Source organism: Hibiscus syriacus, unplaced genomic scaffold (assembly GCF_006381635.1).
Source record: "Hibiscus syriacus cultivar Baekdansim isolate YM2019G1 unplaced genomic scaffold, ASM638163v2 tig00113725_pilon, whole genome shotgun sequence".
Classification (NCBI taxonomy): Eukaryota; Viridiplantae; Streptophyta; class Magnoliopsida; order Malvales; family Malvaceae; genus Hibiscus; species Hibiscus syriacus.
In genome coordinates this window covers 9,872,271-9,887,399 of record NW_024063471.1, presented here as the reverse complement: position 1 = coordinate 9,887,399, position 15,129 = coordinate 9,872,271, and positions in this window count along the sequence as shown.

Here is a 15,129-nt window from a genome sequence, read left to right as displayed (position 1 = left end):
AGGATTCTAGACCATTAGATAAAAAACGAATCAAAGTCCCATATCTTTGAAAACTAGGGTTTTCCCCTTGTAAATTCAGTCCGCTTCTAGAACACTTCAGAAAATTACAGAAGCTTCCACAGTGGCCTCCATGTCCTCTGGATAAGTTTCACGTATGGCATCTTAATATATGTTAAGGAAAGACGCTATCGAAAATATTGTTATTTTTTAAATATTTTCAGTAAAATATTATCTAAAACATTATTATTTATACTGAAAATGTTATTATTGGGTGTTTTACCGGGTTTGTTAATATATCCGGTAAAGCACTACCTAAAATATTTTTTACAGGAAATATTAATATTGAGCATTTTACCGGAAATGTTAACAAATATTAATGTTTTAGGTAAAAAAATATTTTAAGTAAAAATATTAAAAAATAATAATATTTCCAGTTCACATTTGCTTAGTCGTATATTAAGACTGTTGTATGGCTGAACTTCCCACGTCCTCTTCTCTACATCATCATCAAATAACTGACAATGGTCCCACCATTAAGGTTGGGTCCATGTGTCTCCAACAGTCACGCCATTCACGAGAAATCAACCAAATCCTCATTAATAGTTACATGCAAGACAAAAAATAGGGAGGGGTGATTATTCAATTTGTAACATAATGAAAAAAAAACCATTATGATTTCTGTAAAAGGGTGTTAACTAAGTACAAAAAGGAAAAGGGAAACAATTGTAAGGGGCTCTCTCCTGATTGATTCGAAAAGAAAAAAAAAAGAAAAAAAATTGTAGCGAGGGTTCCTTCCCCATTTTCGAAGGAAAAGCAATACAAAAATAAGAGTTTTTTTTAAGGTACGTATTCAGATATTTCCATTTTCCCAGTTACCATTTTCATTACTTCGAAATAAATAATGTGAAAAGAGGAAATAATTAGTTTACCTTAGTGTTTCGAAGTTCATTAGAGTTGTTTATGTTGCTAGAGTTTGGGGCCCCGAGTGAAACTTTTGTGGTTTCATTTGGGTATTTCACAGTTTGCATGTAGGTATTTTGTGTTTTGGTTCAATTGACCACCATTTGTGGCGACTGTAATGTAGGAAAACACGATTAATGATGTGATTGGTTATTTGGAGGTTATGTTCGAAGGAGCTAAGAAAGATTACAGGAAAATGGTAGGGATTTTGTTTTTTTTAGGTTTAGATATAGGCTTAGGATAGTGAAACGGTGATTCGGGTTTATTTAAGGTCCTTTCAAGCAATTTAAACCAATATGAGTGGTAGTCGGAGTGGTGAAAAGGTGCCGATGAGCAACGGAGGCGGCGCTTGTGAGAAGAGGTTTGAGAGAGAAAAAAAAGGTGAGAGTCTTTTTTTTAGTTGTGTTTACAAGGTGAACCTAAAACAAAAAATAAGGCTTTTATAGTAGAAGTTTAGGGGTTAATTTCTTTAAGGTTCGTCCAGATTTAGCATGCTTTTACAATATGGTCCATAATCTTATTTTTTTATTTTAGTTTTGAAATTGATGTCCTAATTGAGTTATTTTCCCTCTTATTTTATTACAATTACTAAGGTTAAAAATTAAATAACTGCATTTTAGTGACTCTAGGTTTAGTGTGTTTTTACACTTAGCTCCTCAATCATCTTTTTTATTTTATTTCGAATTTGTGTACTAATTGCATAATTTTGCGTTTTGTTTTTTTGTTCTTTAATTTACTTAGAGCTTTAGATATAATTGCATTTAGGCCTTATACATTTAGCGTGTTTTTACACTATGGTCCCTAGATTGAATTGTTCAATTTCATGATGTTGCTATTTAATTTCTTGTATGTTACATTTTAGTCCTAATTTCTGCTTTATTAATTATTTCAAATTGGATGCAATATTTTATATTTATTTTAGATTGATTACTAGTTTTTAGTAATTTATTGCATTTTAGCCCTTTATGTTATTATAACATTTAATTTTGATTTGAATTTCCTTTTAATTTAATCCCTAATTAGTTTGTTTAGAATATAGGTTTAGTCCTTTAATTTATTTTCTTTTTAATTTAGTCCCTATACTTTTGTACGTATCCTTGTGTGTGTATTTTTTGTAAATATGTTATTTAGTGTATGTAGATGTAGGATTCAATTTTGATTATTTTCATTTTTTTATAAAATATGTTATTTTAAAACTATTGCCAAATGATTGTCTTGACGCATAAGAAGGTCATTTCAAATAGTTTAAAAATAAAGGGGTATGCTATTAAGTGAAACCTTAAAAAATGATCTGACTTAAAATTTGGGAATAAGAGAAAAATATCATATTCATTTAATTAAATTCACCAAGAAAATATTGTTAGATCGCATCTAAGGTCTGGTCTTGATGTCTTTAAATAATTGAATATCCTTATTCTATTTAAAGGTTGGTAACACAATTAAATTTATTGTATGTGTTAGAAATATGTATTATTTATATGTATTTTAAAAAGGGATCTTGAATTAAATTATATTCAAATCTGTATTTTTTATTGCAAAGACAACTAATCAATTAACTAGGTACCAATTCAAGGTGATGTAGGGGTGCTAATACTTCCCCATGCGTAACTGACTTTCAAACTCAAACTTTTGGTAACGCATACTTCAAAAATTTTGTTTTAATATAATTAAAATATAATTTTAATAAAATAAAAAAATTTTGTTGGGTGTCCGATCACACGTTAATCAAAGATTGGTAACAACTCTGTGAACTGATTTTATTATTTTTAATTCGAATCTCAAATCATTCTAGGTAACCACTTATGAAAAATCTCAATTTTAGTTGACACTGATTTTGAAAAGAACAACTTGACAACTAGGATATGCTAGATTTTATTTGTGATCTTTGATTTTCACTTTCTCAATGTACAAAGGCAATGTCAATTCTTTAATTATATTGAGATCAATACCTTTTGCATACATGCATTTTTCTTTTCATTTGTCTTGAAATCTTACATTAAAACATCCATTCATTTAATAAATCACCAAATAATAAGATGTGATTTCATATCGTAAAGATCTTGACCCTTACTAATAGCAAGAACACTCTGCACCTGTACGACACTAGAAAGATGACTAAGGAAGCAGAAGAGAGATTAGATCGCATTGAGAAAGAGAAAAATGGCATGCAAGAGGAAGTAAGAATTAAAGTGGCTAAAATTGAAGCTGATATTGCTAGTTCGAAGTTTGATTTATTGAAAAAAAAATGGAAGAGATGTTCATTAAGCTTGCTTCCATTGGAAAACATTTTGCTGAACCCCATGAATTCTCTAGGTTTTACACCTATCCACATGCCTATTCACACTCATTTGCATCAGGAATCTAGAACTCCAACTTTCTTTGCCGCTAAGAATCCACCACCATAATAAGTAGGAACTTCGTTCCACATTAACTACCTTGTTGCATTTGAGGTGAAGCCGAGAGATTTCCATGTTGAATAAGGTTCTAGATCTGAATGAAATATCTGAGAAGGAAACAATCAATGATGATCTCACCTAAAAACTAAAAAATTTAGAGGAAAATGTAAAATCTGTGGAGACAGTTGAGTTGTTATATGAGTTCAACGTCAAATAATTAAGTCTAGTCCCCGACCTTGTCATCCCAATGAAATTCAAAATTCCTAACTTCAAGAAGTATGATGGGGTAACATGTCGTTCATCCCACATCACCATGTTCTTTCATATAATGGTTGGCTATGTCGAGAATGAGAAGATATTGATCCATTATTTTCAAGATAGTCTGACTGGACCTTTCAATGGTATAATCAGCTAAGTTATACTTAAATTCGTTCTTGGAAGGATTTAGCTCATGATTTTTTGGGTTAATACAAGAACATGAATGATATAACCCCTGACCGAATAACATTGCAAAAAATATAGAGATGAAGTATAACAAGAGTTTCCAATAGTATGTATAATGATGAAGGGACATTGCATCTGAAGTGAATCCACTAGTGACTGAAAAGGAGTTCACGACTTTGTTCATCGATATATTAAAATCTCCCTATATTAATCACATGTTGGGGGTTACCACTAGAGTTTCTCTAACATCGTCATGTGTGGAGAAATGATCGAAAGAGTTATCAAGAATGATAAGATAGGGACACTGGTAGTAATGATGGCGAGAAAATGGATGAGGACAATACAGTGGGATCTTATTCTGCTAATCGTTAGGTAAAATACCCTAAAATGATCCAAGAAAAGACTCATATTGGTCCAATTCAAACGACGTATGAATAATTTCTCTAAACACTGGTTGAGAAGAACCTTGTGACTCCAGTTTAGTCCAAGCCAAAAATAGCCCCCAATTCCTTAAGGGTATGATGTTAACACCATATGTAGCTACCATATAGGAAGCTCAGGGCATATTATTGAGAATTTTGGGAAATTAAAGTGTAAGGTCCAAAATTTGATTGATTCAGGTGCATGAACCTTTGATAAATAGTAGGGCATCCTAAAGCGAATTGAGAGAAGACTAAGCATCCACAGGAAGCTTTGTTGCACTTGCAATGTCTTGTTTAAACTTGTTTTTGTTATTTATTTATTATTTCTTAAATATTTTGTAATTCATTTGATGATTAAACATATGCTACCTTCTAAGGTTATGAGCAATAAAACAAGTTTTAATCTTGTAGTTCTTTGAATATCAAATGAACTAAAGACTCTTTTGAGAATCAAGGTTATATTCCTTTAACACGTGATAATATTAGACCTTTTGTATCCTACCTGAAGCTTAAAATACAATCACTCGATTTACCCAAAATAATTCATGAGCAACACTAAAAAACCCAATCTTGACACTACCTTACTCTAGGGAACAAATCTTATACTCTTACCTTCTCATGCTAAGTCAATCTTGTAACAACATTATGTTTCCCCAAATATATGACTTCAAAGTCACACCCTCATCTTCTTACACTCAAAACCAACTTTCTTCCTCCATAATAAAGCCCAAAGACATTAAGTACAATATGTTCATTCTTACGTTAATTATTCCGCAAGGAAAGTAAGTTGGAGCATCCCAAATCACGTTCATGAAGATATGCCTAAACAATTGGGGCATGGTAGAAGTGAGATGAAGAATAAATAAAGGAGAAATATTTGTAAAAATTATATCATGCATTAATTACATTATTTCCATGTTAATAAAAATTATTCATGAATATCTATCCCCTAAAGATACCTCTTTTGCAAGGAATTTCATGTATGAGATAATGAATGACCTTTTTTCACTATCTATTCACACAAAAAATCCATTGTTATCCCCATTTGAGGCTAAATTATTTTTTTCAGATTCAACCCTAACCAAAGATCACCCTATACACTAAGGGGCAAGGCGAAGGAAAATTTACTTACATGAGTGAAGATCATCAACTCTGATTCAATTAAAAGGAAATTTCCTTAAGAAATAATGTAGTAATAACAATGTACCAGTAAATGTGCCAAATACAATGTGTTCGAAGATCAAATACAGTCAATAACAACAAAAGGTGTTTAAAATGTAAGAAATAACTTGTGCTCGTATAGAATATTGAATTATGCAAATAAAGAGAACAAGAACATGCTCAAATCAATTAAATTCCTAAATTCATCAAATAAAGATGACATTAAGCACATTTAAGGAGTCACTCAAATAAAAAGGCTCATTGGACTCCTAAACCACAAGGTTGATCAAGTACAACTCGTTCAAAGATCCAGATTCAATGAGGAAGTCATGAATACCAAAGGTATAAAAAATAGAAGATGAACTCTAGAGTAAAAACCCATAAATGACCAATCTAGATCGATCCAAAAAAGATAAAAAAAAAACTAAAAGGCATGTGAAAATGGATTCAAATTGTATAACATGAGATCGAAGACATCATAATGAATTGATCCTTAGTCTGATTGCTTGTAACCACTTATTTGAGTCTATTTATCCATTCCTTTCATAACCATGAGCCATGGCCTACATTATGTGCCTTAAAAATTCCTTTGTAATCATACATGGATTTCTAAGTGGGTGAGACTATCCTCAAATTTCACTCTACCTCTTAGGGTTAACCTTTTTATTTGCAAAAAAGTTTTATAAAATCTTTAATGCATGATGGAGGAAAATAAAGAGGCGTTCAAGACAAAAAACACTTTGAACAACATCTTGAAACCAAAGGAGGATTCAAGTTGAGAGCTTGAAAAGGTGACTCGAATATGAAAAATTATTTCATAAGAGGTGGTCTTATGAATATCTTGATAAAGCACCGCAAAACTAAAGGTTCTCACGAAAGCTTGGAATGGGTGGATGTTTCCAAAAGGAAAACGTAGTAACAACTTCATCAAGTCAATGAACATTATAGAAACGAAAATGTTAACTTTTGACCAAATAAGCAAACCCGAAATGCCTTACCTTTTGGAATTAACCCATACCTCAAAATTATCATTAATCTTGACACTTTTCTAAGAGTTTTAATTTTTGAAGAATTAAAAGAGTAATTGATTTGTTTGATATCTAATGAACCCATGTTATATAATTTGCTTCAATTATTAGCCTAAAGAATGGGGACACTATTTTGTTTCTCCATAGAACTTTTTTTTTCATTTTTTCCAAAATGAATAAGGAAGAAAAACATCTTCAAGAAAGACAATATCACTTGGGAATGAATAATATATCTTGGAAATTGGCAAATATATCTCATACTTAGAAGCGTAGAATTAGAAACTGGGGAAAAAGAATTGAATGTTAGAGGAATGTTTGTTGGGGCAAGAAGAACATATTGCTACAAAAAATTATAAGGGCAGACTCTAGTGTGATAAAAGAATGAGGACGAACAAATCAGGAAGAGGATCAAGACTACTTGTGAATATTTTCATTACCATTAGTAAGTAAAACATGCATTGATATGCACATACATGATTTTGCATCTTTTCATCAAACATCCATACTCGTATGCAATGTAAAAGGTTTGAATTCCCTTTAATGAGGATGCCTTTAGAATTTCTCTTGAAATCGTGTCTTTCTTAAGAACATTTTCTCCTCTCATGAGGAAAATTAAAAAATTTATTTTTAGTAAATGATCAAATACATCAGATAAACTTAATTTTTACATCCATGAAAATGTTCATGATAATTGCATTTACATATGCACAAGTTTACTATAGGTTTTCAATCAGAGTAGGGGGACGTAAAGATGAAAGAGCCCAATCAAGAAATGACATAATGTTCAGTCATAAGAAAGAAGAAGTAAATCTTCCAAAAAAAACTAGAATGAGCAAGTTTTTCTTAATATTTGACATCTTTATGGAGAAAAAATTTTATCTCACTTGAGATTGTCATAATGTTCAGTCATAAGAAAGAAGAAGTAAATCATCCAAACAAAACTATAATGAGTAAGTTTTTCTTCATATTTGACATCTTTCTGGAGAGAGAAAATCTTATCTCACTTGAGATTGTTTCTATAGAAACAAATTTAATCTCATTTGAGTTAGTTTCCCTTGAAACACAAACTTTGAGATTGCTTCACTCGAAACAAAATTTTTATCTCACTTGAGTTTGTTTCCCTTGAAACAAAATTTCATCTCGCTCGAGATAGTTTCCCTCGAAACATAAACTTCAAGATCATTTCACTCAAAAAGAAAAAAAATATTATCTCACTTGAGATTGTTTATCAAAAAATAAATTTTGTCTCATTTGAGATAGTTTCCCTTGAAACAAAAACTTTGAGATTGCTTCACTCAAAACAAAATTTCTATCTCACTTGAGGTTGTTTCACTTAAAACAAAATTTCATCTCACTCGAGACAATTTCCATCGAAACATAAACTTCAAGATCATTTCACTTAAAAAGAAAAAAAAATTATATCTCACTTGAGATTGTTTCTCTAGAAAAAATTCCGTCTTATTCGAGACAATTTCCCTTGAAACACAAACTTTAAGATTGCTTCATTCGAAACAAAAAAATTATCTCACTTGTGGTTATTTCCCTAGAATTTTTTTATCTTTCTCGAGACATTTTCCCTCAAAACACAAACTTCAAGATCATTTCACTAAAAAAGAAAAAATCTTATATCACTTGAGATTTTTTTCTCTAGAAGTATTTTTTGTCTCACTTGAGACAGTTCCCCTTGAAACATAAACTTCAAGATTACTTCACTTGAAACAAAAAATTTATCTCACTTGAGGTTATTTCTCTTGAAACAAATTTTTATCTTGCTCGAGACAGTTTCCCTAAAAACACAAACATCAAGATCATTTCACTATAAAATATTTTATCTCACTTGAGATAGTTTCTCTAGAATCAAATTTTTTTTTCTCATTGATGACAAGTTTTTGAGTATTTCTTGAAACCACTTCCTTTGAAAAACCAAACTTCATCTCCATTGAGATAAAAAGAAAATGTTTAGTTTCACTTGAGACAATATCCTTTCTAAAGAGAAAATAGAGAACAAAGACGAAAAAAGAAAATAAATTCTGAAACATGCTAATCAATGGCAATTGTGTCTTTAATAGGTTCAACATATGTGAGATTGAGGCAAATCAAGAAAGAAGATTTTCAAATATATAGGGACATATCATTCGATTGAAAGTGGAAGAACAAATTAATAGAAGACTAAAGAAGGATATTGGAGCCATATAGAGTTACAATCGAACCAGACAAAATTAGGCTATCATTCATCTTTGTTGTGTTCTTATTTCACAACAAGAAGCAAAGAGGGGCAAGATGTAACACCCTAATTTTATCTGAACACTTCAAATTGAATCAGAAAAATTCAAGAATCATTTTGATGTACTATGTGTGTTGGGATTAAATTAATACAAGAGACATTGACGGATATTGACGAAGTTCTGCATTGGATTAACGGAGATTTGAGAAATGTCAACCATGAATGATGAGTTTCAAATGTTTGATTAATTAAGTTTGGGGACCATGTATAATTAAAAGCCCAAATTAGTTAAAAATCTTCTTTACTAACACTCAAATACCAAAAAAATACAATAATAGTCCATTGTACAAATACCAAAATCCATACACTTACAAACCTAATTAAACCCCAAATTAACAAAGACCAAATTACATTTAACCCTAAATCCAAATATGACATACTACATTAACCCAAAGTTAAAACAACCCAAATTTCCCAGAATATTAAGGGTTTCAAAAACCCTAGTCCTAATCAAGTGTCCTTTCCGCCGCCAATTGTTGGCCTTTCATCTTTCACGCTAACAAGTTTTGGTCCCCACTAGCAACCACCTCATGTAACGATAGTTTTATATTAAAAACCTCAAATAAATAATTATTTAAAGAAATAGGACCCTCTAAAAATTATTTGAAAGAATAACCCCCAAATCGTCCACATCGAACGACCTCGCGACCTACAAACTACGTGTTAAATCCTCGCACCCTCTAACACGCGAGATACATCTGACGTAGACACACTTTCTTGGTAATCCAATAAAAAATTGGATAAAATGACCTTGTACATTGCGAAGCGCGAGGTAGCCTTTATAATCCAAAATATCGCGAGATTTATGGGGGACCTCGCTGCTTGTAAAACAAGAGGTTCTTTCAAATTCTATATAACAACCTAATTTGAAACATATAAATTAAATGAATATAATAAATAAATATAATAATATTAATTAATATTAATTATTAAATATAATAAATAATTAAAATATAATAATATATAAATATAGTAATTAAAATAGATATTTTATAAAAATAATTATAATATATTTTGTAAATTCTGAAATAATGAAAAATTATATGTGTAAAATATTAAATATAATTAATAATTAATAATTAATAATTAATAATATTATATTATAATATATTTTGAAATTTAAAAGATAAAAGTTGGTCACAATCTCGCGTCTTGCAAACCGCGACGTATTGGGAACAGACTAAATTCCTTGTGTTTTCAACGTAACTCGCATCTTGCAGGACGTGAGTTGCATTTAAATTCGCGCCTCCCCGAGTGCGAGAAGGGTTATAAATAAGGCCCTCCATTCATATTCATCACAACACACACCCCTTTCATATATTCAAAGATTCAAAGATTTCATATCATGGTGGTGTGTCTATTAAGACATGATCGAAGTCACGTATTTGATTATTGGAGGTGAAATGACTAGGTAAATTAATTAATATTATTTTTTATTTTTACTATTTATTTATTTATTTAGCTTATATGTTTTGGTATTTAAATAAATTTTTAATATTTATATCTCGTATAGATATGAATGTGTATTAGAGTGTCATATAAATCGTGTGACATTGTCCCATGCAAATATTATTGACTGACAACCCTTTTTGCAAACTTGGGAAGGCAAGTAGTTGACTGGATGGTAGGCGGCCACCAAATCCACCCAGACCTCCTCAGAAAACTGCAAACATTCCAGCAGTATTCCAACGTAATGAGTGTCATATGTTTCTCTCGCGAAATATCATTATTATGTGTATTAGAATTTGTGAGGCCATTGGAAGACAAACAATACAAAACATACGTGGTTAATTTACGAGAAAAAACATGCGAGTGTATATTCCTCTAAACTTTCAAATACCTGTGTGTGCACACCATTGCTGTTGCTGCTTCTATTCGGATACTCTACATGAGATTTGTTGATCGGGTTTACTTACTTGAAACTATATTCAAGGTTTATGAATATGACTTCCCTTTCATTGGAAATGAGGGATCCGGATGGAGCTGATCATGAACCTACAATACAGCTAGATTGTAACACCCATCTCCCGTATACCTTTCCCGTATATTTTATTCATCACTTTTTAAACCCATAAAATTTTGTTTCAAATTTTAAAACCACAAAAGTATAACATTCATAGAAGTATAATACTAGAACTATCACTTTAAATACATTACAAAATATTTACTTAAGTTCAATTACATGCCATCTAAGTTTTCAAAATGAATAAGATTATCCCAATGTTACTGATGAGTCAACCTTTAATTGATGAAAGTTGTTGCAGTTGTACTCCTTACTCGGCAAATCTTTGACTGTCACCTACGCGTGAAATCAACACATGTTAATTATTTACTTAGTGATGCATAACCTTGTAAAAGAATTACAATTTATTCATAAGCATGTCCTGACTATCAAAACCATGATAAATTGTCTACTTTATGTGATTCCTTTACAATCATTTTAGTCAAATCAATGAATGATACCATTTATGTCAAAATGCACAGTAAAGCATTTAGTCTTTTACCCAAAGGCATTTACCCTTTCATTTAACTTGCATGATTGACACCTTTCTGCCAAGTGCATAGCTAGGCATTTAATCTTTAACTCAAAGGCATTTAACCTTTCATCTAACTGGCATGATTGACACCTTTCTGTCAAATGGACATCTAGGCAATTAATCTTTTACTCAAAGGTATTTAACCTTTCATCTAACTGGCATAACTGACACCTTTCTGTCAAATGCACAGCTAGGAAATTAAACTTTTACACAAAGGTATTTAACCTTTCATCTAATTGGCATAATTGACACATTTCTATCAAATGCACATCTAGGTAATTAATCTTTTACTCAAAGGTATTTAACCTTTCATCTAACTGGCATAACTGACACATTTCTGTCAAATGCATATCTAGGCAATTAATCTTTTACTCAAATGTATTTAACCTTTCATCTAATTGGCATAATTGACATATTTCTGTCAAATGCACAACTATGCAATTAATCTTTTTCTCAAAGGTATTTAACCTTTCATCTAACTGGCATAATTGACATATTTCTATCAAATGCACAGCTAGGCAATTAATCTTTTATTTAGAACAATTCTTACTCTAAATATCGTTCATAATATCAATTATACACACATTATAAACATATATAATATAAATTAAAACATACATTAATTTAAACATTTGAGGTGAACTTATTGTGAGGCTCCCTCAACCTATATAATTACATTATATACACTCACCTGATATGTTGTCGTGACGTCCAACTACTCGATAACTTTGTCCTTGCCCTTTTTCTTGCTTGACTTGGGAGTTTGGTTATAATCTACACAAGCACACATTTAGTACACATACCATACAAATATTAGTATATTATCTAACATTTATACTTTTTATAATAATTTCAGCTTATCTTATAATTCATGGCTCAATACTATCGATACCTATACCAGAGTATCGATACTTCTACACTATTGTACTGATACTCCCTTTAAGTATCGATACCATTTCTACATTTTGGATCCATGGTATCGATACTTTTCTTATAGTACCGATACTTCTATACTATGGTACTGATACTCCCTTTCAATATCGATACCATTTTGGCATTTTGGAATCCATGGTATCGATACCTTCCTTTTAGTATCGATACCCCATAAGTATCAATACTAATTACATTAGCATCAATATTTTTCATCATATTTCTACCCATTTAAACTTATAGTATCGACACTGTTCCAACAGTACCGATACTCTTACTCAGATTTTCCATTTTTCAGCCTGATTCTTACCCAAATTTGGTCAAATTTCCTTATATTTACCCTCAACAATACTATTAAACTCTTATTTACTTATCACTACTAACTTTCCTTCATTTAGCTTCTTAAAACATCTAAAATCTCCCAATAACATTTCCATCTAAGAATTATACCACTTTTCCTTAGCCAAGATATGTACTGGTTCTTCCTCATAAGTTAAATCTGGTTGGATTTCTATCTCTTCCGGCGTGATGACATGGAATGGATTTGATCTATACCTTCTAAGAATCGATACGTGTAAAACATTATGGATCTTGTCCATATCTGGAGGCAAAGCTAATTGATAAGCTACAGGTTTGACCCTTTTCAAGATCTCATAAGGTCCAATGAATCTCGGACTCAGCTTTCCTTTTCACCCAAATCGGAATACCTTCTTCCAAGGCGATACCTTCAGAAATACTTTGTCTCCCACTTAAAATTCTATTTCTTTTCTTTTCAAATCAACATAAGATTTATGTTGATCGGAGGCTATCTTCAAATTATCATGGATAAGTTTTACTTTCTCCTCTATTTCTTTCATCAAATTTGGGCCAATTAGATTTTGATCTTTAAGTTCAAACCAATTTAATGGTGTTCGACATTTCCTCTAATACAAAGCATCATACAGGGACATCTTAATATTCTATTGGTAAATTTTGTTATATGCAAATTCAGCTAAAGGAAAATACCTTTCCCATGATCCTTTAAAATCAATCACACATGCCCTTAGCATATTCTGCAATATCTGTATAGTTCGTTCAGACTGCACATCTGTCTACGGCTTTGCTGAAGTTTAATCGAGTACCCAATACCTCATGTAAGGACTTTCATAATCTTGAAGTAAACCTTGGGTCTCGATCTAACATTATTGATATAGGCACTCCATGCAGCTTGACTATCTTTTTTATATACAACTCCGTATCCTTATCCATCGATTAATCTACTTGAACTGGAATAAAATGAGCCGTCTTAGTCAATCTTTCCATAATTACCCATATCGAGTCTTTTTTACTTGGAGTCAAAGGTAATCCCCAAACAAAATCAATTATAACACGTTCCCACTTCCACTCAGGAATGGATATAGGTTGTAGCAATCTATAAGGCACCTGATGTCCAGCTTTCACTTGTTGACATGTCAAATACTTTACAACAAACTTCGATACAACTCTTTTCATACCAGGACACCAATAACGACTCTTTAAATCGTGATACATATTATTCCTGCCAGGAAGCATCGTCAAAGGGCTATAATGTGCCTCGTAAAGAATATCTTTCTTCAGTTCATCATTATCGAGAGTGTAAAGTCTTCCACGATAATATAAACATCCATCCACTTTCATTTCGAAGTTTATGGTCTCTTCTTTTTTGAATTGCGCCATTCTCGCTAAGCATTTATCACCTCGACCTTACAGCTCTTTTACCCGATTCAAAAGCATCGGTTTTAACTTAAGTTAAACAATCAAGGCACCATCATCCTTTAAAAACATATGCGCATCCAAAGCCCGTAAAGTTGTAAAAGTCTTTCGATTGAGTGCATCCGCTACCACATTACCCTTTCCGGGATGAAAATCAATAATAAAATCATAATTTTTTAAAAGCTCAATCCATCTTCTCTGTCTCAAATTCAGTTATTTTTTAGTCAACAAGTACTTTAGAATATTGTGATCTGTGTAAACATGGCAACGCTCACTTTACAGATAATGGCGCCAAATTTTCAAAGCAAACACTACTACTGCCAATTCCAAGTCATGTGTCGGGTAATTTTTCTCGTGATTCTTCAGCTGTCTTGAGGCATAAGCCATAACTTTCCCTTCTTGCATCATTACACATCCCAATCCATTATGGGATGCATCACTGAAAATGACATAATCCTTACCTGACTCATGTTGCACAAGTATTGGGGCCTCTGTTACTATTCTCTTTAGCATTTCAAAACTTTCTTGGCATTTCTCTGTCCACACAAAAGGCACATCTTTCCACAAAAACTTAGTTAGTGGCAAAGCTAACATGGAGAAATGCATCACGGACTATCTATAATAACCAGCAAGCCCCAAGAAACTTCTAACCTCATAAAAATTATTTGGGTATTGCCAGTCCACTATAACTCAGATCTTCCTCATAAGTCAAATCTGGTTGGATTTCTACCTCTTCTGGAGTGATAACATGTGAGGGATCTGATCTGTACCTCCTCAGCATTGATACATGGAAAACATTATGGATTTTGTCCATATCTGGAGGCAAAGCTAACTGATAAACCATGGTTCCAACCCTTTCCAATATCTCATACGGTCCAATACATCTCGGACTCAACTTTCCTTTATGCCCAAAATGTAATATTTTCTTCCAAGATGATACATTCAGAAATACTTTGTGTCCCACTTGGTACTCTATTTCTTTCTGTTTCAAAGTAGTGTATGACTTCTGGCGATCCGAGGCTATTTTTAGATTTCTTTGTACAATTTTCACTTTATCTTCCATATCTTTCATCAAATGCAGTCCAACTGGATCTCGATCTTTAAGTTCAAACCAATTTAATGGTGTTCGACATTTTTTTTCCATACAGAGCTTCATACGGGGCCATCTTAATATTGGATTGGTAACAATTATTATATGCAAATTCTGTTAAAGGAAAATACTTTTTCCATGAACCC